This window comes from Triturus cristatus, chromosome 5_1 (assembly GCF_964204655.1).
Source record: "Triturus cristatus chromosome 5_1, aTriCri1.1, whole genome shotgun sequence".
Lineage (NCBI taxonomy): Eukaryota > Metazoa > Chordata > Amphibia > Caudata > Salamandridae > Triturus > Triturus cristatus.
This window is the reverse complement of record NC_140587.1, coordinates 622,633,166-622,660,519: the sequence shown is the minus strand read 5'-3', so window position 1 is coordinate 622,660,519 and position 27,354 is coordinate 622,633,166. Positions and strand designations below refer to the sequence as shown.

The following is a 27,354-nucleotide window of genomic DNA, read 5'->3' as shown; positions in this document are numbered from 1 at the left end:
TTCTTCTAGTAGTTCTTGGACAGAATGAATCTTCACAAAATATGTGAAACTGTTTATGGAAGCACTTTTGATCAGAGTCCCCTGCAATATTACATACCTGCATAACATGCTGCCAATATCTAAAAATTACCCAGTAACCAGCCCTCGTGTCCTAATGAAATTTTGAATTCCAGGGATTAGGATAAATATTACAGACATGGCATTTTAACAAAGTATGCTTTAGAACAGAGACTAAGAACTCAAAACAAAAACTTTCACACATGAACTTGAAACACCAATTAGGATTTGTGATTCAGACAAGTCGAGAAATCATTCTCTTTGAGGTACGGATGCCAGGAGGTTAAGACAATTAATCCTTAATTACCTTACCTGCAATCATAATTCTTTGAATAATGATTCTTCCATTCTCATTCAATTGATAATCACATGCTCTTAGAAAAATTACGTCACATTTGTCATTTTGAGTTTGATGGCAGATGGTAGAGCTTTAAAAGCCCTCATCTATGGACTATGGCAGCAACATCCCATAACTGACTTTCCGGACTTTGAGAAAAGGATAGAGGTAGGAGCTAGGCATGAGGTCACTTTAGAGAAGTCGAATTGCTGCTGTCACCCCTCACCATACCTAGAAGACAAACAGGGCAAAGCAGGTACTATTGTTATGGGGTTGTATATCTCTGTTCTGGCATGTGAGTGATCCAGCTCATTAGCTGTTGATACAGAAAACCTCAGATGTCTGTTGCTGAAGACTTAGAGCTCATTTAGGAGTTTGTGATGCAGTGCAACACAGCAAGTCACCTTGCTGCGCTGCACTGCATTACAGGGAAAGGGCAGGACTGCACCATATTACATGGAATACGGCACATTACTGTTCTTTACCATGTGCTGGTGCACAATGGACTGCCTAGCGCTAAATCAGGCACCCTTGCACCATGGTGCAAGAATGCCTTTGTTGCGTGGAGGATTGTTTTTGTGCAGGAAGGTGTCCTGGGAGGAACATTCCTCTTTCTATTTGTGCTGCAAAATGTAGTACACATGAAAGAGGAAGTAACATTATGGCTCCCCTGGGAAGGTGTAAGATTTTGACACATCCCCAGGTTTACAATTTCTTGTAAATCTGGGGATGCGTCAAAATCCATGGGAGTGCGTGGGAACACCCAAGCAACAACAATAGAATGCCTACCCAGGGCAGAGTAACGCAATACTGTTATTTGTGCTGCATTGCGTTACTCCAAATTTTTGAAGCCGCTCAGAGCCATGCAAAGTGGCTTTGTATGGTTTAAAAAATTTAACATAAGATTTGCTTTGCTCTTGCACCACATTGTGTGGTGCAAGAGTGACGCAAACCCGGTCATAAATAGGCCCCTAGTTGTCTTCATTTTCAAAACCCTCCTGCATTACCTTTCAAACTCTTCATGCCCCTACCTTCTGCCCCAATCTCTGTTTCCTTTTGTTTTCATTATTTTATGTGAGGGCCAAGCAGCTGCACACTGCTACCAGGTTCTTCCTTTTTTTAAAACCGCCACCCTCTCAGCACCGCTCTCCACATTATTTGCCCAAACCTGTACCATTATGGTGCCCTATTATATTTATGGCACACTTTTTCCTGTTTGGGCCACTGCACACCTTTAAATAAGTGTGCCATTCGTAAACAGGGAAAGTGTGTAATACTATAGCGAATGTGCTGCCCCCAGGGCAGCCCCGAACTCATGCTGCCCTGGGGGCACTCATGGCCATTATGCTGCCGGGGCATTTTCTGTAATACGCCACCTAGTGTTATTTCTTTTTTGAAAAATTATCTGTAAGTATGCTTTACTGAGCGACTGGCTTCTTTTCCATAGAGTTTTTTTTAACATGATGAAACCCATTGAAAGATAGCCACTGCGCCTCTGTGCACATACAAAAACAAATAAAAACAAAAAAACGAAATAAAATTGACAAAGGCAACACATTCTCAGGAAAGTCTTGTTGGCTTTGCCCCGCTTGTTTACTTTTACTTTTCTGGTATTCCTTCAAAAAAGAAATTAATGTACTCTAAAGCACCCTTTTGTAGCATTACAAATGTGTGATTTTCTTTTATTATCTGCTTAAAATGGACGTACCTCTAGGCTTGTATTGTCTAAAAAGAAAAATATTCTGACAGCAGGAGGCTTGTAATGTATAAGGATTTTTTTTAAAAGTACGAGCCGTTTGAGACACTTTAAGAATCAAAGCAAGCGACCTCTAGGTAAAAAACATACCTCTGACTACCCGTTCCATTGGAGTGAACAAAAAATCAATAGCAACAGGACCCCCTCCCGACTTCTCTTAAGAGAGCTTGTTCCTGCACTTTCATCTTCTTTCTCTGAATTATTTTCGGGCATTATTGTAGTTTCTGTGATCCAACGACTGAGGAGTATATCAGAACAAGTATATCTAGCACTCATATTAAAACGTTTGCATTTTTCACCCGATTTGTGGGCCAAATATGAGCATCTCTTGATCTTTTCAGCATCAAATGTCTTTTCCCATTAGAATAATTTATTAAAAGATTAGGTAACATTTTCAATCAAATATTCATTATTAACCTGAAGTACTAGGTACACACACACTTTCCTGTGTACATCAGCAAGGTTAACACATTTATATCTACTGTGACTGTAATGGGAGATTGGCTGCACTATTATGCTTTGCTCTCGATGTGTAAATATGTGTTTATTTAGTAGTGGGTCCTCAGTCTCTGTGTGTATCCTCTGACTTGAAACCCACCTCCCTTAGAGCAAGAGCAACCTGCTTGTGTTGGTGTACACATGAAACAGATCTTGGTTTAAAAAATACTTGCGTTTACCGCACAAAAAAATACACTAAAACATTTATTAGCAGAACAGACCGACAAATATATAAATACACATACATAGTTTCACAGTTCCGAGAAAACAATGTGATGTGCTGTTTCAAACAACTGTACCTGGTACAGCCGCCACACCACACGCATACAAATGTAAAATAACAGTGATTGGAAGTTTGTACATGCTTCCTTCTTTTACAGGCAAGTTGTTCCCAGAATTTCTCTGGACCCCGCGGAGAGGGCAACTGTCAGGGCTGTCAATCCTGGCTGAGAAGGATTGAGGAGGACAATGCCAGCTCTGTGCTCGGGCTCCGACAGAAGACTCGAGCGTTTTCATCTTTCTTCCAGCAGCACTGTGGGACTTTTGTCTTCCTTCACTCTGAAAAGAGAAAGGAACAATTATGTTACAAACATTCCTGCACAAGGGTTTCATTATCTGAGTTATGCTCAACCAGCGAGGAGAACAGATAGAGAAAAAGAATGTTACAGAGCAGTTTCACTGAAGGCAAAGCCACCCTACCCCCTCGATTTGATGTTTCATTGAAAGCAGGATTTAGCAAAAACACACATATTACAGCAAGCAATTAAAACGCACTTTGGGAAAACTGAATGTACCGGCGCTTCACTGGTTTTTAGCACTTATTTTTATAAGCTGTTACGTGATAAAAATGCCTTTTTCAAAACTAAAAAGTTAAACTCCAGAACTTTTTTTTATCAGAGCAAACGTGCCAATAGCATGAGAGTGTATTTTCATTATATTCTGTGATTTCACTAATTGTTGTGAATGATGAGCGTTTCGACAACCTGCCTCAACCTAAAACAACAAACGTCATCACAACTGGAGGACTGTTCTGTAGTGTTTCCTTCTGTCTGTGCACTTTTGTAGCTCAGTGCAGTGATTAAGGCGTATAAGAGTTTCAGGTAAACATCAAATATACATACTCATTTTGTTTTTGAGAAATATGATACATTTTGCCTATTCAGTCCAATTATTTGTGCTATGAGACATACTGGCTGCAATTTTGCCTTGTGAAATAAGAGCCGACATGATGCCCCCTTATACACTAACCAGATTTCGAGCAGTGCTTTCTTGCAGGTGTCCTGCAGTGTCATAGCAAATTTTCAATGGGCCCCTCTAACCCCTAGTGGGCAATAAAACAAAGCCATAATGTGTGTGTAGTGGCTTCCTCTCTTCCCTGGACCTTGGTGCTGCTGCACATGATACACTAAGGAAAGCCAAACACCTGGGCTCGTAATACAGCTAGGGCGCACTTTCCATGTTTGAGCCATGGTGCACCTTAAAGCAGGTGCGCTGAGTACAAACATGGAAAGCACACCCTATCGGGAAGAATGCGCTGCCATCGGGGCAGCTGCGAACTCAAGCTGCCCTGAGGGCAGCACATTCAAAGAAATACAGAGCAGCTCTGTAATAGCTGCTCAGTGTTTGTCTGTGCAGGCGGTAACCCAACTGCACTTTTAAAAAGGATTAGAGATGGGGGCGTGGCTTGACGCCCACGGAGCATGGCGGCGTCCGAGTGAGGCTCCCGGGCTTGCCTCGGTGAAACCGCGCTACTCGCTACATATGGCTGAAGCTTCCTGCATACACTGCCACCGGAAGGTATGCTGCCTATAATGCGGGTCTCGTTTCCTGCGAACGCGCGTTGAAACGTGCATTTTTCATGCTTCACGAGTTTTCACACAGAAGAGCTCCGTAGCGGCCACCATCTTCCTTTTTCCTGCGAATGGAGCTTTGGGAAGATACAGCCTGCCCTTGCCTGCCTCTTGCATAGTTATTCACTCGGCAGAGTACTGGAGCATTTATTTAACCCTTTGCTACCTGTCTTTAAGCTTTTGTGCCTCATTCCTCAAATAAATTCGCGCCAGCTATGAGTGGACCTCCCCGGCAGCCATTTTAACGTGAATGGCTGTGAGGAATGTTTCTAAACGGCATTGCGCATTCTGTTGCCTGCAAATCTGATTTTAGCTGATGCTCTGGCCCAAGTGGCAGTCATTCTCCATATGTTTTACGTACCATTTACTTTTTCATTGGTTGTTCAAAGGAGAATACAACTGTTTTGAGCACTCTTTTTGACATAAGTCCACTATTGATTCGCCTTTTGGTTTGGTTGATGGGCAGAACCAAGACGTCTTCAAAAGTGCGGCGAACCTTTATTAAAAACTCAAAACTCTTCACAGAACTTTCCAATCTCGAGGATTCTTTATTGCCTTTGCCACGACCTCTGGAGCCTATCATGGATCCCACTTCTGCAACTCCCGGGAAATCTGTTACCAAGCGCCTGAAAAAGGATCCCCCTTCTCCTCCTAAATCTGCCTCACCGGTCTCTTTGGAACTCTTGCTGGAGGAAATCAGAGCTCTTCGACCGTTTATGGAAGACACTAATGCTAAACTTCAAGTTCTTACGGAGAACTGGTCCCAATTAGACACTAGAGTCTCCGTAGTTGAGCAAAGTGTTACCTCACTCAAGGAATCCTGTGCTACCGTCTCACAACTTCACACCCAAGTTTCGTTGCTTCAGCGCCAAGTCGAGGATCTTGAAAATCGCAATAGGAGGAATAACCTTCGCATTTATGGCCTGGTGGAAGGACTTGGAGGGTCGGATGCTCCTACCTTTTTTAAGTCCTTCCTTCCTAAGTTACTCCACTTACCAGATGGTACTACACTCAACATTCAACGTGCGCATAGATTGGGTTGCGTTGCCTCTAATTCTTCACCATCACAGAGGCCAAGAGGTGTAATCATATATTTTTTGGAGTATACAGACTTGCTAAAGGTTCTGTCAGTGGCCAAATCCATTCCAAAAATTACATGGTCCGGCTCTACTATATTTTTAGCTCAAGATTACGCTAAAGCTACTGCAAATAGGCGCAAAGCTTTCCTAAACATGAGATCTGATCTTCGATCAATGGGAGCTCGCTATGGACTCTTTCATCCTTGTCTCTTTAAGGTCACTTACAACAATAGGACAACTACATATGAAGACCCGATAAGTTTCATCAATCCCTGTGGGCCGACCAGCATGGACTCGACTGCCTCTTCTTCATCACTTAAAACTTAGTATTTAGATACTGTTTAGTGTTTTGCACCTTTTTGTAGGTCTCTGCATACATTTTTTCCTGTTCTTTACTGCTTATTATATACAGGATGTTTTCACTGGCAAAGTTGTTTGTTGGTTCACACTAGCTAACGCTTAGTTTTGAATTCAGGGCACATAAGTTGTCTTGCCCTTCATTTCTGTAAAATGTTTTTCTTTGCTTCTGCAGGTCTCTTTTTCTCCTGACGTGGTTTCTTCCTGGCTCCCCTCCCTCACATTTCCCCTTCGTAGGTATGTTTTTCGTTTTGTTTTTTGATCTTTGTGTTGCATTCCCTCTATCTATGTCAAATGTTCTACAAATTGTATTTATTTGCTCCTCCTCTGTCTTCAACACTTTTTCTTATCTTCTTTCTTTCTACTTTTTTCTTGCATTTGTCTCTGCATGTACATTTTAGGTAATGTTTGTATGTTTTTCTTTTTCAGTCACAACATCTTTCTTCTATGTTGATGGTATATCATGTTCATTCCTTATTTTACAACGTCTCTACTGGTTTCTGCTCCATAGTTTATATATTCTTTTTATTTATTTTGATGGCGACTTACATGTCTTTTCATTTTCCTTCTCGTTTTTTAAATCTTTTTTTGTTTGAATTGGGTTCATCTCTTATGATTTTCGGCTTATTCGTCTTTATTAATCTATGTCATTAAAATTAATAACTTGGAATGTACAGGGTTTGAATTCTCCTATTAAGAGGCAACGGGTCTTGACTTATCTAGCCAAACTAAATGTGGATGTTGCATTTTTACAAGAGACACATCTCTCTGAGGTTGAATCATTAAAGTTAAAGAGGGGTTGGGTGGGTGAGGTTTTCTTTTCTCCAGGTGACGGCAAACATAATGGTGTAGCGATACTTTGCCACAAATCCCTTTCGCTTTCACTATTGTCTCAAGAGTCGGATGCTAGTGGTAGATGGTTAAGCATTAAGCTGTCTTTCAGGGGTGTTCCAGTCTCTATTTTGAATGTCTATGCCCCCACGTGCGGAGAACCCTCATTTTGGCCCACACTTGCCAAGCACATATCTCTCTGCATGGATGATAATTTTATCTTAGCAGGTGACTGTAACCAGGTACTTGACCCATTCATTGACAGAAATTCTAAGTTTTCCTTTATACCTAACAGGCTCCATAAATCTTTTGTTCACACCATAAACCAACATAAGCTCTTTGATGCTTGGCGACTCTGTAACCCAACTACCAAAGATTTTACTTTTTACTCCCCATCTCATCACTCCCAATCAGGAATTGATTATATCTTTCTCTCCCACAATCTTTCACAAACCCTTACTCATGCAGAGATTGGTCCCATTTTGATTTCAGACCCTCCCCAGTTTCCATTGGCATTGATATTTTACCCAAAATTACTGGTCCCAGGAGGTAGAGTTTTAATAACTCCCTTCTCCTAGACCCAAAATTCACGGCCTCTTTTACCACCTTCTTTGATGAATTTTTTATGAGAAATCAAAGTGATTCCATGGCTTTTTCTACGATTTGGGATGCCTTTAAAGTCTCTGCTAGAGACTTTATAATATCCTTTGTTGCAAAAAAGCGTAAAATCGCTCGTAAACAGACTTTGTACCTTCTCCAAGATATTAAGAGACTGGAGCACTCCTATTACACTTCACATACAAATGACAGTTTAAAAGCTCTTGTCCAAGCTAAATTCCAATATAATAAAAAGTTCACAGAGGATGCCTCATTGTATCTATTAAAATCCAGCGCTAAATTTTATGGTGGCAAAAACAAAGCTGGGAGAACTCTAGCCAATTACTTGAAAGTCAAGCATAATAAGTTGAACATTGAATCCATTTATGATGCACACTTAGATCTAAAGTTCAAGGAGGCTGACATTCTACATGAATTTTCTCTTTTTTACAAAGCATTGTATGCTTCCGAAACACAACCCACTGACCAGGCCTTATCACATTTTTTCTTCACTATTCAAAAGCCCCAAAACATTACTCCAAATTTGACTTCTTTAGAATCTGATTTAACGCAGCTAGAGTTGTCGAACGCCCTTCACTCCCTTAAGCGTGATAAGGCACCTGGACCTGATGGTTTCATAGTTGAATTTTATCTACACTTTTCCAAACTCCTACAACAGAAACTTTATTCTTTATTACACTCTTTCAGTACATTAGGACATTCCTCTGGTTCTTTCTCTGATGCTCATATTTGCCTTATCCCTAAAGAAGGTAAAGATTCTAAACATTGTAAGAATTATAGACCCATATCTCTAGTAAATATTGATTACAAGATTTTTTCTAAGGCACTAGCCCTACGACTGGATTCTTTTTTGCCAGAATTGTTAGGGATAGAGCAGTCCGGTTTCGTTAAGGGTCGCTACATAACTGATAACACATGACTCTTGTCTGACGTTTTGTCCAAATCCTCACGCTTTAAAGACTCCTTAGCAGCAATTGCGTTGGATGCTCAAAAAGCATTCGACAGGGTTGAGTGGGCGTACCTTTTTTATACTCTTAAGTGGTTTGGCTTTGGTCCTAATTTTATATCTTTGATATCTCTCCTCTATTCTAGACCTAGAGCGGCGGTCTGTGCTAACGGATTGATATCTTCTTTTTTTGACCTAGGAAGAGGGGTACGTCAAGGATGCCCCCTCTCCCCTTTTCTTTTTAACTTGGCTTTGGAACCATTCTTATCAAAACTGTGCCAAAATCCTAATGTGCATGGATTCCAGTCGTCTCATTCTCATATTAAACTTGCAGCATATGCGGATGACATTCTGCTCTTCATGTCTCATCCGACTGACTCAGTCCCTGCTTTTTTAGCGGAAGTACAAGCTTACTCTGATATTTCGGGGTACAAATTGAATAATGATAAATGTGAGATTCTACCTTTGACAAAGTACACGTTTAAACCTGATTTTGCTGCCTCTAAATTTACTTGGAGTCCCAATCATAATAAATATTTGGGTTTACATGTCACATCTTCAATTTCAGATACAGTTTCATTATGTATGGATAAATGTACGCAGAAGATTTCGGATATAACTACCAAATGGCACCCTCTTTATTTATCATGGTGGGGTCGTCTGGATACCATAAAAATGATGCTATCAACCATAATTATATACACTATCTCCAATATTCCAGTTCCCATTCCACAAAAATTCTTCAGGAAGATTAATTCTATTCTTTCTTCCTTCCTTTGGAATAATAAGAAACCTCAAATGTCTCTGCATAGGTTGACTCGTCCCAAATCTGAGGGTGGAGTTAACTTTCCTGATTTTCCAGCATATCAAAAAGCATTCCTTCTCCGTCAGGCCTCGCTGTGGTTGCGTGATTCTAAAGATGGCTGCCCTTTATGGACCACAATTGAGCGTCTCTCTCTGTCCCCCTGTACCTTCAGCGAATACCTTTCCTTTTCACGTAAACCGCAAGCCCTAGCTACTCCCATCATTAAATTTACTTCTAAACTTTTAACACCTTTATTCCCTTTTCCTCATAACACTCTTGACTCCTTTCTCAACTCCACAATTTGGCACAATAAAAGTCTGCTCATTCGTAATAAACCCTTTTACTGGAAGTCATGGTATCAAAGAGGTCTAGTTTGGATTCATCAGCTCTTCTCACATTCAGATTTCTTATCTTTTTCTTCACTTAGTCGCTCCTTTAATTTACCTCCTTCATTCATCCATAAATACTTCATACTCAAAAACACTGTGCTGGACACACATACGCGATTCTCAATAACACATGCCGTCTCTGCTAGTCCAGATCCTCCCTCACAATTACGTTCCTTATTAACAACAACACCTAAGGCTTCCACACTATATACATTTCTGCACAACATTGATAAAGTTCGACAGAAATCCAAAATTGAAGAAGCTTGGGAACGTGACTTTGCAGTATCTTGGCCAGTCTCTTTATGGAATAAGCTATGGGTTAGGATCCGCAAATCCTCTAGAGCTGCAAACACAACGCAAACATTGTTTTTTGTGTTTAACAGACTTTTGTTTTCGCCGAGTGCCCTCAGCAAAAATTACACTAATGTACCTGATACTTGTTGGACTTGTTCCTCACCAAAGGCTGATTTATTTCACATGTTATTTTCTTGTTCTACTGTGTTTGCCTTTTGGAAGCGGGTCTGGTCTCAAATCAATTTGATTTTCGGCACTACATTTCCTTTCGCCTATACACATGTTTTCCTAGGAAGCCTGTCCTCTTGCTGGGAGAATGTTGCGGTCAATGTTAAAATTATCGGTTTACTATTAGCAGTTGCGTTACAACAAATCACAGCTAATTGGAAAGATTTCTCAAAAATGTCTTATAGGACATGGTGGTATGCTGTTTGTTATAATCACAGGTTGGATACTTCCTTTGTATATCCTATCCACTTGATGCCAAAAAGATTGGATTTATGGTCTCCTATTACCACCTATTTAGATGCATGTGCTAGTCACTCTTTTCAATTGCGTCCGTCCCAACAAGAAGTCCCGATACCCCCCTAAATAACCCCAACCGTTCCGCCTTCAATTGTTTTTCAAGTATTTGTATTATTGCTTTTGATGCTTTACTACCCTCAATTTTCTTACTGAACCTGATTCGTCAATAACATTGTGGATTTCCTTTTGTATGATGTATATTTATTATGTTGTAACATGTTGTGACACGTTTTATTTTTATCAATAAAATCCTTTTGAACTGAAAAAAAGGATTAGAGATCCCCTTGTGGGCGGGTGCAGTGAGTGACTGCACCGGCCTACAAGGGGATGTTTGGGGGGTACATGGGAATCCTTTTCATCCCATTAGAGGACTACATTTAGAAGGCACAGTGAAGGAGCACCACCTTTTTGTGGCTCACTTTCAATGCTCCTTCTAAAGGCATGCTTGCCTCTGCGCCAATGTCAATAATAAGGCGCTGGACCAAAAGGCAAAGAGATTCCCTAATTTGCATAGGGCAACACACCCTTGCAAATGAGGTCCCGCCCTTTAATGATAGCGCAGATGCTATGTGTGCGCCACCACTATCTGTATTACAGAAAGGGCCGCCCAGGCATCTGCGGCCCTTCTGGAATTCCAAAGTGCTCCAGGAGCATACAAAGAGGGCACTTGTGTAATATGTCCTCCGGTGTCCTGCTAACTTACCTCTGTCCTGGGACATGGTGGCAGGGAAACAGCACCTGCCTGGAGTTAGGAAAAGTTGTCTGCATACCAGAGAAATGAATTGCATACTTTATACACAACATACTTCATGGGACAGAGAGGCAGCTCATCTTACCCAATGGCTCCTTTTAATTTGCGTGAGTGTACAAAGTCTTCTGCACTGTTCGCATTCACCTAAAATAATTCCTTTCTCTTCAGTAACAAATCTGGTTCAAAGTATTTTTTGATTTGTTCAATATTAACTTTAAATACCAGCTATTATTTTTCTTTGTACATAATACCCAAATTAGAATTAAAGTGTTTGAGTGACTTTGTAACATTGTAGCTGCCGGCAATCTGACTGCTTGGTTAGGTGGTCATCTATTCTTGTATCCTTCACAAATTATAATAATGAAATTGGGGCCCTCTAAACGACTTTTTATTTAAAACAACAAATAAATCACATTTAATTTAAAAAAATGTATTTCAAGCACTTCACAGTCACATAATGCGATAAAAATTAAGCATTGCACCAGCTGACCAAGTTCAGATCTGTCGACTTTGTCAATATTTGTTTTCTTTGCATTTCCAAGACGTGTGGACTTTATTTACAGCATTAGTGTGCACTGTTTGTGCATGTAAGTTAACTTGCTTTGGGGGTTGGGTTAGAAGGAGGTAAATATTCATTCTTATTTCTCGCATGAGGGCCTAGCACAGCATTAATTGAGCGAGCAGCAGTGGCTAGAATCCTAGTGGTGTTTTATAGATATACATCCTGCTGAACCTTAACGATTCAAGTACAAAAATATAAATAGTTGAGGGTACAATACAAATTCCATACATACAGCAAATGTATAGCTACCTGGTGAAATATTTTCCAAGAATGATGCTCAAGAGACTCAAAATACAAGACCACTCTTACAAGCGAAAACACTTATTGTCTAATTACAAGTTTGGCGCAGCAGAGCCACCTCCGCTGCACCAAACCCGTGCAAAATCACCCAAGTACCGCTGACCTTATTACGTGTTGGAAATGCACAACTCGTAATACAGTCGGAGGTTCGTTGCTATTCCCATGGCCGTTCCTTGAAAACAGGCACCGCAATGGGAACAGCAAAATGCCTGCCCCGCCAGCCTTTTCCTGGTGGGGCTCTGCCATGAAAAGCCTGGCGATCCAGGAATTTGTAATATGAGGAGTGGAACTGCGCCAGTCCCTGCTCAGCATATTGCATTGTTGAGATCCTGTGTAACTGCCAGGTAACAACTGTTCCCTGGCACAGCCGACAGTCCACATCCGCAATGCCTTTTGAAGTCATAATACGGCAGACGGTGGACCACCACTGCGAGTCTGGCGGTTGGAGAACCACCAGACTGGTAATACGGCCCTTAGTTCCCTAAATGAGGGATTGAATACTCTGTTGGTTCCAGGGCAATTCATTTGGATTTTGAGGTCTGGAACTCACTCCTTAGTTAACTTAAATCACAACCAGAAAGGACTAACCCCATGCCCATCTGTAGCAAATATGTATCTTGGAGCGATTTAGCCACACAAGGTATTAGAGCCTATAAAACCCATTGTTTTTAGATATCTCCTCCTGTACCTACCTGATCGCTTTTTGGAAACCCACACCGAATTAATCTATTTGTTATAAATTGTACAAATTCATGAAATCTGATTTACTCATGTTTTAAAAGCGATTTTTACAATATGGCTGTAGCAGAATTTTATAAAAAGTGATGTAATTATGTATTTAGCTTAATTGTTGATCTTGCAAGAGATCTAAATCAATAAAATAAAATTGGATTCTAAGTCCAAAGGTAAACTCTGGCCAGGCCAATCTGACTCAAGCTCCATTGCGGTCAGCCCTATTTTTCGACTTTGCCCAGGTCTTCCGCAACTAGATGTCTCCTGTTGACGCTTTGATCTTTTAGGCGCTAGTGTTTACCTTAAACTTTACAAATTCAGAACTCCAGTTCTACTGCTTGGGGTTTTGTGGTTTTGGTGTCAAATAATTAATTAAAATGTACTGCATTTTCTAAATTGGTGTGGAATGTTTCTTGTGTTGTGTTTGCAATGTATTAGTGTTTTTCTGGTGCATGAATACTTTACACATTGCATCTTAATTAAGCCTGCCTGCTTTTGTGCCAGGTTACCAGAGGGTTAAGTAGCAGGTTAATTCTGTGACTTTAGTGGTTAACCCTGACAGGGACTGTTGCTGTTGTTGAGGAGAGTTGACACCCCACTCAAAAAACAACCCAACTTCTCACTCTCACCATCTATGTTAAGCAACGGTGTGCGCAGAATTGGCTCTCAGTGGCCAGACAAGGAGTCATAATGCATGTAATTAATGGAGTAGAACAGATGAAGTGCTGATCTGACATTTATATTGTGTCCTAAATATAATTTAGAGAACTACCATCCCATTGCCTGTAGATTCTTTATTATTAACATCAATGAGGCAATACTTTTTAAGACATGACATTTTGTCAGATTATATTTAGTCTACAGTGGTCCAGTGGATAGTGCTAAAAACTACTGTAGAACAGAGTTCAATTAGAATGAGCTCAAACATTTTTACAATACAAATACCCAGCACCAAGGGGTGAACACAGAATCATAATATGGGGTTGACCAATTTAGTCTTGCTCATTCAAGGCAGCTGTCTTTCAAATGCTTCCTACCTTACCCTTTCATGTGCCGAGGTGTGAGCCATGACCTGACTAGCGCTTGCCCAACTGGATTGTCCTCGTTTGAGAGCTGGAGAGGGACCTGGGGAGTTAATTCATACTCAAAGCCAATTTTAGCCAAGTTGCCAATTTTTTTCTTCCACTTCAGACTTGGCTCATAAGGTGCAACTGGCCAAAAGTAGACCCTACGTCACTTATTCTGTTAATTAACAGTGGCTCTGAGAGATGCTCCACTGTTGCTTTCAGGTGGACAGTTTGGAGTATACACGTTGGTAGCTTGACTCTACCTCCAGGATATGGGATGCAGTTCACTTTTGGGTGAGCACAGCATAGTGCTTATACCTTCATTGTATAGCAGTGCCACCAGGGTCTTTGTTATTTGTCGCTTCTGGGTGACTCATGTACATTATATATACTGGTTGTTTATCAGTGCCTCCAGGTGTTGAGTTGCTGTTGCTTCTGGCTATAGTCCCTACAACGTAGTGCCTGGTGGGGTGGGCTCCATCTGTCCACATGCCAAGCACTTTATGACTGTCTTAACTTTAGAATATTGACCACTCCTAAATGGTAAGTGTATATGGCTGTATTTCTTCTTTCTGCGCAATACCTCATACATATCATATGCAACAAAGTTTACACCATCTTGTTAGTAACACTTCTTTGACTTCGCACACCTCATCCAACACCTTGCAAAATATGACAAAATACATTCAATAAAAACCAGCAACACACTCTAAACTGGTCGTGAAAAAACAAAGCAATTTGGAACCTTGTGTGTCCTTGTCAAGGTATTGAAGTGCTATAAAAATGTACACCACAATATAACACCCGTTTATGAGACTAGAGCCATGTAACTGCCAGCACAAGACTCAGCAGTTCAACAATATGTGCTCTGTATGTGGTATCAGGAAGGATGAATGAGGCTGGGTGGCTGTGGAAAGCAGTAGATGCATATGCAGAGGTACACCTCCAAAAAAACTGCAGATACCCAGGCTCCATGTTGAAGCTGATCACTGGCCTGTCCTCTGCAGCAGCTTAGATATAGTCAGTTGCCTCTTTTTCATGGTGAGGATCAACAGAAGCAGGCAGAAAGGTGCCTGCTGCAAGAGATGTGCCAGCCCCCCAGTGAGCTCTCACCACGTCGGCCCTTCTACGACGGTTTTCTATATTTAAAAGCCAGTTCTTTTTATAAAATATTGTTACCAGCAGCATCTGAAGCATTTTGCCTATCGATAAGGAATTTGTCTGGTCCTGCAGGTCATTAGGAGCAGTGTTTCTTGCTTCCTGGTTCCACCTCGACCTCTTCAGTCAGGTACAGCCCAGCATTCCAGTCAGGGGGGCGGAGTAATACTCTGGAAAGGGTGAGGCTTCAGCCTAGTCACTCTCACATCCAGTTTTAGCTGCTGCACCTCTCTTAATGAAGGATTTTCTTTATTATTAATTCTCTCCTGCATATTTGTTTCTTTTTTTTTGCAGCTGTAATCTATTTTAAGAAACATGGAGGCCAAAAATATGCAGGCTCAACATAATAAAAGGAAACAAAATATTTCTCCTCCTCCTGTTAAATCTAAAGTGGTGGAATCTACTGAACCTTCTTTGTCTTTACTATTTGATGAGATTCAGGCAATTCGCTCTACCACTGATACTATTGCGTCAGAAATTAAGAACTTATGAAAAGATATAACTAGTATGTCAATAAAAGTATCTGACAATGCAATTAAAATTAAAGACAATAAAGTCAAGATTGATTCTTTCTCACCCCTTGTGGCTAAGAGATCTCCTATGTCTAACCTTCTTCTTGATTTGGAAAATTGTAACAGACAATGGGGCATATGTATGAAGCCCATTTCCCGTTCACAAACGGGCCGATTCTCAGAATCGGCCTGTTTGCGAACGGCAAAAGGCCTTTTGGGATATATCATCCCAAAAGGCCCTCGCAAAATAGGGAATCGCAAGTGAAAGCATTTAAGGAATCGCAAATTGAGATTCCTTAAATGCGATGTAAAATGCACCCAAGTTATGCAATTTCTCCTTAAGAAATCGCAAATTTCCACCAACTTCAAGTTGGTGGTAATTTGCGATTTCTTTGAAAAATGTACTTTTTTTTGCATTTTTCAAAGTGCCATGTGGGGCACATACATGCCCTAGGGCATGTATGTGTTCTACATGTGTATACATGCACATTTCATGGGTGCAACAGGGTGTCCTTTTGACACACTGGCACCCTTGAAATTGCATTCTCAATTTGCGATTCTCTAATTGAGAATCGCAAATTGATAATGTCTTCCCATTCATTCCTATGGACCTCTAGGCCCATAGGAATGAATGGGGAGGTATTCCTTAATTGCGAATCGCAATTTGCAATTCGCAATTAAGGAATATGTAGGATTCGCAAAATGATTTGCAAATCCTACATACATAGCGTTTTGCGATTCTCAAATAGCGATTCTCTAAAAATCGCTATTTGAAAATTGCAAATGTATCCTTTGATACATATGCACCAATATAACCTGCGTATTTTTAATTTGCCTGAAGATGTTGAAGGTAATGACTGCAGGATATATTTGGATAACCTAATACCTGGTCTTTTGGGTATAAAATCTCCTGAGAAATTTGAAATTGATAAAGCTCACAGGATTCCTTCTCATCGTAATCCACATAATACTAAACCATGACAAATGATTTTTAAAGTTTTACGTCACCATCATTTAGTCTTCATACAAAAAGTTGCACAAGAGATTCCTTCATTAATGATAAACGGCAATAAACATTTTATTCACCAGGATTTTTCTAAAGAAACTGTTAAGACATGCAAAGAGTTTCCACAGTTACGATGTCTCAGATTTAAGCTTTAAAATTGTTTCAGCGAATGTTAAGGGTCTAAGGCATCCCGCAAGCGTATAAAATTTTTAGATTATTTAGGTAGTCATAAAGCAGATATTTGCATCATTCAAGAGACACATATTGAAGATAAAGGTTTGGCTAATATGAAGAAAAAGTGGATTGATTCTATTATTTCTTCTCCCGCTATGGGTAAAAAAAAATGGTGTGCTAGCCATTTTGCAGAAAGATTGCATTGTCAAATATTAAGTAAATCTTCAGACACAGAAGGTAGATATATTATAGAGAACGTTAAAATTCAAGATACAGTTATGTTTTTAATTAATGTATATGGACCAACAGTTGATGACCCTAATTTTTGGTCTCTTCTAACTACTGAAGTTCTCAAGTTGGGTAATGACCAATTTATAGTTGGAGGAGATTTCAACTTTGTAAATGACCCTTTATTAGATAGATCATCTCACACTTAATTTCGCCCACCTAGAGCATTTTTTACTCTAAAATCTAGTTTTAAAACAACTAAGGGCCATATTCTCAAGGGGGTATCGCCAAGTTATCGGCACCTTAATTCAGCCAAATTTGCGTTAAACTTACTACCCCATTCACAAGCTGGTGCAAACAGCCCATATCCCCAGTTTTATGGCGATAGCAGCCGCAAAAAATATCACCAAGGATGACCCCCGCAAATATCGCTAATGAGATGCAGGGTAGGCGTTCCCGAGCAAAAAGACGCGACAACACCACTCTACAACATTCTCAACGACCAGTCACATCGGTGATAAGATCACAGAACAGGTGATAAGGTGTGTTAGCACCAGGAAACTAGCACCTGCTCTGACCTGGTGTAAAGTCAGACGACAACCGGCAAGGGAGCACAGCCCAAAGTCAACATGCAGCCCGGAGCCCCAATAGGGCACCAACACCCACCACCATCACACCCAGGACCCCACCCTCCCCTCGGACCACCACAGAGGCAGCACGGACAAAGACTGCAGACCCACAGAAAATGCACCAGCCTCACAGACTCAACACCAGAGGCTGCCATTGCCCACTACAGGTTCAAAAGGATAACCCTCCTCCACATCCTGACCATCATCGCCCAACAGGCCGACAGCACCAACAGAGCGGACAACCAACATCCCACCCCACACAAAGCTGCTGGCTGTGATGCACCTGTTGGCCTCAGGTACCCCCAACCAACACCCGCCAGAATTGGAGGAGTCTCACAGCCGGCCGCATCCAAGTCCGTCACACCTGTCCTGAATGCCATCATCAGCCTGTTACCCCAGTATTTATAGGTCCACCACAATGCGCAGGACCTGCTGTAGACCAAGCAAGGACCGTCCGCCATAGCTGGATGCACGCACGTGTCGGGGGCAATCCACAGCACACATGTCCTACTTGTGCCCCCTGGTGACAAAGCACACAATCACCGCAACAGAAGGCACACGCATCCCATCAATTTGCAGGCAATCGTGGACCACCAGGGACTTTTTACCAATGTCATCGCCAACTACCCTGCCAGTGTGCATGATTCCTTCATCCTCCGACAGTCCATCATCAACCAGCACTACCAGGATGGCACCAAGGGAAATGCACAGCCCCTTGGCAAGTTCCAAATGAATACCCCACACACCTCAACTCCACAACCATGCCACTCACAACTCTCGCAATACACACATCACAAAATTACATACAACATGCAAAACAACATGCCCACCCACCAGACATGACAGAACAACTTACAATGTTAACCTGGGCAAGCCGTGAACATCAATGGAATGGCACCCCAACCACACAATAGCGGAATGTGGGGAGAGGTGGGAACCAGGCATGTGCGAAGGAGGCAGGAGAACCATGATCGGGAAAGTACACAATGCCAAGAGTGGCGGCGATGTGCTGGGCAGACCACAGTATGCAGAACACACCCATATCCATGGCAACATACACTGCTGGTTTATGGAGTGCAGAGGACAGTGGACGCAACCATGTCACCCCGGCCAGTGGGGAAGATCCCAGAAATGTAGCTTGTTACATCGCCCCCGTATGCGTGAGCAGAGTGGGATGGCCCGGCGTATGCCAGACCAGAGTAGGGGTGTGAATAAAAATCACATAGCCCTGGGCGTGGTCCCCTTCCGGAATGCCCAACGTCTCTGCCAGGGCGGTGCTCTCACTCCGCCACGAGGCTGACGCCGTCCTCCTGAGCGGAGTTGCCTGCGATCCTGTGGACCTGCTGTACCCCGAACCCGTCAGGCCCATCCCTGGGCAGCCAGGCCACACTGATCACCTGCCAACACTGGCGTGTTGCAAGGAGGGCCTACCACATGCTGGTGCAAGCTTCAAGCCAGAGGCCTGCGACCCTGGCAGCCAGTCAGAAAATCACGGCCTCCACAACACAGGCTCGCTTTACTCCTTTCTCATTGACGTACTCTACTGCTGCACCCAGCCTACAGTATGGTCAAGTAGGTCACACATTTGGAACTGAGTCTTGATTACACATTGGCAGAGTAAATGTGTTCATTGCAGATCTTATGTCAGTGTACTCCCTTCGATGTGGTGCCACCAACTCTGTGCATGACATTCCTACACCACATGCCTGTTGTCCCCTGCTGACTACTGCCTTCGTCCTACACTACGAACAAGTAGGTCACACATTTGGAACTGAGTCTCGATTACACCATGGCAGTGAACACTATTTAAGGAAGAGGTTATGTCAATATACTCCTTTCGATGTGGTGCCACCAAGTCTGTGCATAGCAGTACAATCACACGTGTCTGTGGGCCCACGCGGACTTCTGCCCTCGGCCTATGCTGCGCACGAGTAGGTCACAGAATTGGAACTAAACATCGATTATTCAAAGGCAGAATACATATCATTGCCCGCAAGGAGTGGCGTAAGAGGATTATGCGTTGAAGTCCAGAGGTAATAGGATTATCGTTAGGGAGGTGATCAAAGACTACTAACAACTGCCTTGATGTCACAAACTCTGTGCATCGCGAGCCAACGACACGTTGCTGTGGGCCACTGCTGACCGCTGCCTCCAGCCTACACTGCGGTCCAGTAGGACACAGAGTCTTGATTTAGCAATGGCGGAGTTCATATCAGTGTACCGGCATCATCGCAGACTGCATCCCCTCCCAGCACCGGTGCCACTAAGTCTGTTCCCCGACATTCATGAACATTCTCTGGTTGAACTTTGGTGGCGTCTGAGTCTATGGACTAGGGGCTAGTTTTCATCCTCATGTGGCTGATGCCTAAGTGGTGTTGGCAACAAGGCTGTCACTTTCCACTCCCCATTTGCTACTTCCGGATAACATCAAACCTCTGCATCATGCCCTGGAGGACACCTTCAACTGTCCCCAGCAACCCTCCGCCACACACACCTCGGACATTGATGAGGACCCACTCAGCTTGCGTGGCCCATCTGACTGCACCGCAAGATACGTCCCATGGCGGAGTGTCTGTGCCGGCCGCTGTGCATCCGGGGCCACTAACTCTGTGCTGGTCAGGTCCGGGACCCCTTCTTCTGAGATATTGGCTGGCCTCTGAGGCGATGGCCTTGGGGTCATCAACGCCATGTATCTGTGGCCCTGCGCTGTCTGCTGCCTCTGGCCTCCGGTCTCAACTGTGGCACACCAGGGCCCACACGTCAAATCAACTGCCAGTGCCGAAACGGTTGTACTGGCAGACTGACGGAGTTGCTCGCACATGTTGTGGATGCCATCTCCTGCCTGTTCCCCTGCTCAGCACTCAGTGCACCACGAATCATCTTCCATTACTGTTTTGGTTATGTGTTTTGGCGAGCTCATGCAACAATGTCACCTCAGGCAGTGTGGGAGACCAGGGACGACGATGAGGAAGATGATTTAGGTGTGACACCCCCCCCTGCAGCTGCAACAGGAACAACCCGAAGGGACACACTTCTAGCAATTTCTTCACATGAGCGCACTCATCACTGTTGCCCCAACCTCAGTGCACTGCAACTCACGGACACTTCTGTTTGCATGTTGGGTGGCCTCTGTCCTTGCTCCTGCTCCCTCCATGTTGCTCAGCACTTGACTCTTATTATGCAGGTGTTTTCTGTTTCCATTGCACTGGTGTCCACTGTTCAAGTTGTTGCCAGAACCAAGCACTCCTTGCGGGCTGGCTTATACTCACACCACACACATCCAGCACAGGCGTCACTGTACATGTGGCCCTTCCAATAAAGGGACCGGGCACACGTGCCTGTAGCCAGTTCTACATGATATATGCGTATGTACCTGTCATCTTGTTGTATGCATGAGGGCCCTATGACATTGCATTGTGCTGTGTACAGCAGAAGCAGACATGTCACCGCAGGCAGCAAGTCAGAGCGTGGACATGTAGCTTTGTCCCCAGCCACTCGATACGATAAGAGGGGTGTACTGGGCCGTCGTACGCATTGCCAACGTGGGTGTGTGACTGATATGTGCGTGCTCCTGGGTGTGGTTCTGTGCTGGGAAAGTGCATCTGTCTCTGTCGCAGTGTGGTTCTCCTTTGTGGTGTGTGGGTGGTCCCTGATGGGACTTTAACACCCACGTATGTGATCTACTTTGGCTTCCATGAGCTCTGAGCCCAACCGCACCTGTTTGGCCACCTTCTTTCGGCATTCTGACACCTGCATTGGAATGCAATGTGTGCCTAGGTGAAGTGTTGGGAGCCAGCCATGGTGGTGGGTGTTTCCTGCTGTGTGGTCTGTGCAGGGGCTGAGGTCTTCTCTATGTAGCTTGGCTGCCCTGCTCCTGGTAGTGGGTTGCCTTTGATGTCCATAAGCTGTTGTAGGGCGTCGGTGTCAAAGGTGTGGTTGTCTTCTGGTGGCATCACTTCTGGGTTGCCTGGTCTGACCTGCTGGAGGTATTTTTTGTCCCGCTGCCATGTGAAGGGGAGATGCATGGTGACATGTATGTTGGCGCATTGTTCTGGTTGACATGCAGACTGTGTGAAAATGTACATTGTGACTGTTTGGGCGGGGATGGCAATTTGTGGGGGGAGAGTGAACATTTGGACTATGTGACGGATGTGAGGTTGTACCCATACATATGCATCTCACAGTTTCCTGCTCTGTGCAATGTGAGTGGCCTGTTTCTGCACATGTGCGGGCCCAGTTGTGTTCCCTGTTTTGCAGTGCCTGTGTTGCACTTGGTGCCACATTGTCATGGGATGTGCTGTGATTGCTGTGTGTGTGTGTGCTGCGGTGTGCCACAGGGTTCAAGGACATGATCCAGGGTCATTGTGGTTGTGCAGTGTGCTACACATTGTCATGCATGTGTGCCATTGTGCCCATCTCCCCTGTCACCCCAGTCCCTGGTCGTTACTCACCTTGTTGTTGTTGTCAGGTCCTCTCGGCTGTGTCCGTATTCCCACCTCCTTGCACTGTCACCACACTGATAACTGGCCTCCATTTCCTCCTGCTCCTCCTGTGGGGCAGGACTCCCACCTCCTGTCGCTGCCCTCCTGTTGGTGGCATCTTGGTGCCTGGTTTGGATTTTCACGTCATGCTAGCTCCTCTTGGCCTCATCCATGGGCCTCCTCGACACTCCTGCTGCATTCCAGGTAGTCTGATTGTGGGTCAATTGATGGTAGTGTTCTGTCACCTCAGTGACGCTGGTCTTGTTTTCCTGAGGACTGCAACCCGTCTTCCTCTCCCTCTTCTCCCTGGCCTTCCCCGACCCCGTTGTACCTTGCTGGTGGTCTGTGGGGCTTGTGGGGTTTGTAAACACACTAAGGGGGGAACAAGGAGCGAGAATTGAAGAGTAGGTCCTGTACCGATGCTCCTAGGGTAACTACACAAACACTGGGGTAACAGCTCCTAAGAAAGACAGTGCCAGTATGGTCTACTGCCTGAGAGGGGAGAGATAGAGCAACTGGGAAAAGAGAAGAAGGTTCGTGAGTGTGGATGTGATGTAGGCCAGATACTCCTGGACGGTGTTCGAAGTGCCCTCACACACCCTTGCGGGTGCAAAGCATCATCATAGGGCAAAGCTCCTCGTGGGGGTGGCGCTGCAGTCCCTCACGGGCCCTGCAAGAGGGCTCTCTGTCGGAGATCTTTTATTGGAGTAGCCGTAGTTGTGCATGCGGGTGTGTGGGGATAGTAAGTGGCGTGGTGAGGCTAAAAAAACCCTCAGGTACCCCAAAAAGGTTTATTAGTGAGTCCGTCGGGTCTGGGTAAAATCTATCGGGGAATAGTGCCTCAAGAGCACTGTAAAGAGTAGGGGGAAAAAATTAGGTAATCCCACTGCTCTCAACCCGTGTGTAAGGCTTAGAGTGAGAGTGAGGATGTGAAGAGGGTGGTCAACATGTTTTGCGCTGCCCGTGGTCCCTAGTGGATCCTAAGCGCTTCGTCAGGACCTTAGTGAAGTAAAGGAAAAATCGGAATTCGGGAACAGGAAAATCCTATAATCCCATCTCAAAAATTAGGGAAGCACGTATTATTTGTGTCCCATACGTCGAACCTGCATTTAGTAGGTCCAGGCTGTACCGGGATAAGACCAGCTGGGGCGGGGGCAACAGATAAGCCCCGGGGAATACTGGTCCGTAAACCTAGGGTGCCTCCAGGGTCGGCTTGTGGGGTTCGCGTTGACCTCTGCGCTTGGTCGGGGTGCATCCATGTTGCTACGCACTTTGGATTGTTTCTGGTGTGTTTTTCTTGTTCTGCTTTTATAGTGCATTTTCCCACCAGACGTGTGGGATTTGCAGGCCTGTGGCTGGTTTTCATAGCTTTTTATATCGCACTTGGCCTCATCGCAGCTTTTTTTGCATTTGTATTTCGCATTTTTGCGGCGGGTCATTGATTTTAACGAAGTCATTTGATGCGTTATCTGGTGACTATCTCATGGTACCGCCGTGTTGTGAATACTTGGTTAACATGGTGTAAGTTTACCGCGATAGACTGTGATGTTGAAGGTTGCGTTAAGTAACTTTTGCGATGGTTATCACACGTTCTTGAGAATATGCCCCTAAATTGGTGGATATTTGGCGATTACATTATCCTAGTGAAAAGTTTTTCACTTTTTTCTCAAAACCTCATAATTTTTATTCAAGATTAGACTATCTATTAGTTTCTCGACAGTTAATTAATTCATTTGTTACCCCTAATATCTGTAATATTGATATTTCTGATTATGCTTTGATCTCCATGGTATTGGAACTTAGCTCAAATTTTACAGCTCAATTCAGATGGCGCATAAACACTAGCATTATTATGAATGAACATAATAAACCAAAAATGTTAAAGACACTATAAGATCACTTTCAGCTTAACCCCGAAGGCCCTATGTCTATGGTGAATCGATGGGATGCTTTTTAAGCTTATATTAGACGGACTTCCATTTCTCTTATGGCGCATGATAACAAAACTTTCAATTCCAAAATTAAAGATTTGGACAAACAAATTTCAAAATTCGAGAGACTTTTTATTACTTTTAATGATCCCCAATTTAAAAAATAAATTACATAAATTGCGTTATGAAATTAATTCAATTTTAATTAAAAGAGCTGGTATACAACTTTCTAACTCAAAAGCCACATTTTGTTTTAATGCTAACAGATCTGGTCGACTCTTTGCCAACTATTTACGTATTGAAAAAAGAAAAAACTCAAATAAATTCAATTCATAGTCCCAATGGAAAAAGATATTATAAATGAATTTTTAAATTACTACTCTAATCTATATAATAAACCTCAATTTGATGATCCTTCCCTGATTGATTGTTTTTTATTTACCTGTGGATTACTTAAAGTTCCACAGTTAACCAAAGATAAAATAGATTTGCCTATTACTAAAGAAGAAATACAATTGGCTATTTAATCTCTTAAACAAAATAAATCCCCAGGTCCAGATGGAATTCCAGCAGAATTGTATAAAGAATTTGATTTGCAACTTATTCTTCATTTATTTAAACTTTTTACCTTTGTTAGTGCTTCAGGTTCAACTTTAGGTTCTTTTACTGAAGCTTTGATTTTAGTTATACCAAAGCCTAACAATGATCCGACACTTGTATTAAATTACCGCCGTATTTCCTTAATAAATCAAGATTGTAAACTATATGCTAAAATTCTGGCAACTAGACTGACCTTCGTATTGGATTCCCTTATCCATCCTGACCAATCTGGTTTCATGGAAAATAGATATTCTGTTAATAACACAAGAGTTTTGTTGCATGCTATTGAACAAGGATCTGCTCTCTCCTTACCATCTGGAGTACTTGCATTGGATGCTGAAAAAGCTTTTGATACATTTAATTGGCAATTTTTATTTCATACTTTAGCTGCATTTAATTTTGGTGATTTGTTTATTCATATAATATCTGGTCTCTTCTCCAGCCCTGCCACTCGCTTATTTATTAATGGTCAAATATCGAATATATTTTTTCTTTTTAGAAGTATCAGACAAGGTTGTCCCTTGTCCCTGCTAATATTTATTCTTCTTATCGAATCTTTACTTATTTCCATTAGAAAATGTAATGTTATCGCTGGTATTAATATTAAAGAGGTCACCATTAAAACATTAGCATATGCAGATGATGTACTTTTGTTTATTAGTAATTCTGAATCCTCACTTTGTCCTTTATTAGATAGTATCTCATCATATTCCTTAATTTCTGGTTATACGTTCAATACTAATAAAACTGAATTTTTCCCTTTAAACCCTCATTGTACCCCAGATATGTTACTCATAAAAGAAATAGCCAGGCAAAGAAATAAATAAATTCAAATACCTTGCCATTTTGTTCTCTTTAGCTATAAAAAAAATCAATTACATTAAATTGTGAGTCAATTATAAACTATATTGATGATAAATTATCTAAATGGCCTCCACTTCACCTTTCCTGGTTGGGGGAACTGGATTCAATAAAAATGACTGTAGCCCCTAAAATGTTTTATTTTCTAACCATGATTCCGTATCAATTTCATATGAAATTGTATAAAACTATTGATCAACATCTTTCTAGGTTTCTTTGGAATAATAAATCACCTCGCATTGGCTATAAAAAACTAAATATGACAAAATGTAGTAGAGGATTTGGTATGCCACATTCTTTTAGCTATCAGAAAGCATTTATATTAAAGCAAAGCTCTCTTTGGTTTAGTCACTCTCACCCTAATAATACTACTACATGGCTTCTTATAGAAAAGAATTTAGTGTCTCCCTATCCACTGTCGACTTTGCTAACCATGTCTAACAATGTTATTTAATAAATCTACTATTTTGAAATCCACAATGTTAATATTAAATGATTTTGATTCACTTTTTCAATCAACTATTTCAAATACTGTAGAGATGTCATTATGGCACAATCCAAAACTAAAACTTTCTCGACCTGTTACAATTTGGCATTCTTTGATTAACGCAGGTATTTTTTACCTAAAAGATATTTACCATGATAATACCTTTATATCGTTTGATGTATTACAGGCAAAATTCCACTTCCCTTCTTCTGATTTTTTTAAATATGAACTTTTATGTATTTCTATAATACATTCCTTTCCTAATGATATTCCTTCAAATATAAAATCATATTTAACAATTTATATTCAAACGGTTTCCTCTTAGTCTCATGCTGTTTCATTAATGTATAAGAAGATGAATGCATTTGAAGGTAACAATATAGATACGATTAAAACATTTGAAATGATGAACTTTCCATATCTTTTTCATATGATACATGGAAAAAAATACGGTTGAATAATATTTCATGATGGTTACCTGTATCACTTTATCAAACAGATTCTTATATTCTGTTTAATTGCTTATGGACCCCCTTAAAGTTATTTTAAGCTAAGCTTCTTCCGAATTTGACTTGTTGGCATTGTAACTCACACACAGGCTCATTAAAACATATGCTTTTTGAATGAACGTTTGTCTTAAAATTTTGGAAAGTAGTTTGGGTTGTTATACAAAAATACTTCATATTTCGGATGGACTTTCATTTAACTTGCTGATGTGTAAATCTGTTGCTCTTTCTGGAAAATTGTCTGATTTAGATTGTAAACTTTTTAATTTTTTTGGTTTCAGCTGCTCTAAAGTCTATTACAACTTGTTGGAAAGATGTATCATTATTATCCGTTCATGTTTAGTGGTCATGGATTATTTTTACTAGAAGAGGTGCCAATTTATCTTTGTCTGGTATTACTCATAATTGTGATACTTATCTTTTATTTTGGAAACCAAATGATCATTATTTATCTTCTTAATTATATTTCCTTCCTACATATTACCCTTTATTTTATATTACATAGGTTTAACCTATAGTAGCTCTATTCGAAAATATTTTTACGATAATACCTGCTTGTTTCTTCCCCTTCCTTTTTATGTTATCATCAATACATTCATACTACATTGTAACGCTTTATATTTAACTGATGTTTTTTATAGACACGTTTTTTAAGGGTACTCTATACAAAGCTCCTTTTTGTAATGTCGTTGTTTATTATCATTATAACATTTAATAAACTATTTTGAACACAAGAAAGGTGCCTGCTGCAGGCCTGGGGCCGTCATGCTCAACTTGGAGCCACCATGTTACTTCTGTTGGTCTCTGGCATGTCAACAGTGACCCCAGAGACAGTTGACTTCTTTACCTAATACAAAACATAGACCTGCATAATATTGCTGGGGGTGACAACTGAAGGGAACTGACCCAAAGCCCATAACAGAACAGAATTTTATAATCTGGACCCAAGACTGAAAACTGATTGGTATCAGGAGTTCATAAATGAAATCAGGAGACAATTCAAATACCTAGGACAATGGGGTGAGGG

General features: G+C 41.9%; 1 protein-coding gene across 1 annotated transcript in view; it reads right to left on the bottom strand.

Moving 5' to 3' along the window:
• Positions 1–144: 144 nt before the first annotated feature.
• The window catches only part of CA8 (carbonic anhydrase 8 (inactive)), a 647,887-nt gene continuing 620,677 nt past the window's right edge, over positions 145–27,354 (bottom strand). Inside the window, exon 9 of the mRNA XM_085605561.1 lies at positions 145–3,206. The gene's annotated coding sequence lies outside the window, so the exon portion shown is untranslated. The remainder of the gene's footprint in view (positions 3,207–27,354) is intronic.